Consider the following 1,322-nt stretch of genomic DNA (forward strand, 5'->3'; position numbering starts at 1 on the left):
ATGCAGCCAGCAGGGCTGGCAATGGGTCCTTCCTGGACACTGGGGACCCATCCAGGCTCGGGGCTCCCCAGCACCGCACTGGGAGAGACAGGGACAGGGGCAGTGAAGGGCACCGAGGTGCTCAGGGCTGGAGGTGGGTGTGGGAGATGCCTTCTTCACCTGGGAGAAGGGACAAGGTGCTGCCCACCGTGGGGGTGTGCAGGAGATGGAGCCGAGCTCCTGTGATGCCTTGGGATGGGATGGGAGGCACCAGGGACAAAGAGCAGCAAGGAAAGTTCTGGTTGAGTGTAAGGGGAAGAGTTCCTGCCCAGGGGAGACGTGCAGCCATGGAACAGGACCAGAGAGGTGGCAGGATCTCCATCCTTCAACATTCCTTCCTGGCAAGGGTTGTCAGGGCCTGGCCCAGGCTGCCCAGGGCAGGGGGGGAGTCCCCATCCCTGGAGGGGTTTCCAAGCCCTGGAGATGGTGCTGAGGGACATGGGGCAGTGGGGGCCTTGGCAGGGACAGGCTGGTCCTACCCCCCCGGGGGTGCAGCAGCCCCGGCCCAGCTGGGCTGCTCGGGCTGGTTCCACCAGAGGGCGGCAGGACATGTTGGACCCGCCCCAAAACCTACAGACCCGCCCCAAAACCCGCCCTGCCCCCCCAGCAGGGGCTCCCGGGCATCCATGGTTGGTGGGAATGCAGAGAGGCACCCCCAAAACTGGGCTGGGAGTCACTGAGACCCATTTCAGGCAGGTTTGTGGGCAGAAGGGGGAGACCTGATTGGTTTTGGTGGCACAGACAGGACATGAGAGCAGGCTGAGCTGGATCCAAGGGCATAAAGGGAAGAGAGACTGACAGGCTGGGAGAGTTGGGGTGTTCAGCCTGGAGAAGAGAAGGCTCCAGGGAGACCTGAGAGCAGCTTCCAGGGCCTGAAGGGGCTCCAGGAAAGCTGGGGAGAGGCTTGGGACAAGGGCAGGGAGGGATGGGAGCAGGGGGAAGGGTTGGGACTGGATGGTCTCTAAGGTCCCTCCAAGCTCAACCCTTCCAGCAGGTGAATTCAACAGAAGAGCTCAGAGGAATGAGAACAAAGGATTAATTAAAACGTAGCCACAAACCAGAAAGCCAAGAAGCAGAGGGAGAATCCAGCCTCCCAGGACAGCCCAGCCCTCAGGGCTCTGACTGGCCCCTCAGAAGGGCTCTGGGACCCCCCGGTGTCCCACGGAGGGTGGGAGGTGCTGGCAGGGAGGGGGCTGGTCCTGTCCTGCCTGTTCCCAGCCTGTCCCCACCCGGCACACGGGGAGCAGGGTCTGCAAGGGGGGGGGCTCCCCGGGGAGCGGACG

Source organism: Chaetura pelagica, unplaced genomic scaffold (assembly GCF_000747805.2).
Source record: "Chaetura pelagica isolate M959 unplaced genomic scaffold, ChaPel_1.0 scaffold1221, whole genome shotgun sequence".
NCBI lineage: Eukaryota > Metazoa > Chordata > Aves > Apodiformes > Apodidae > Chaetura > Chaetura pelagica.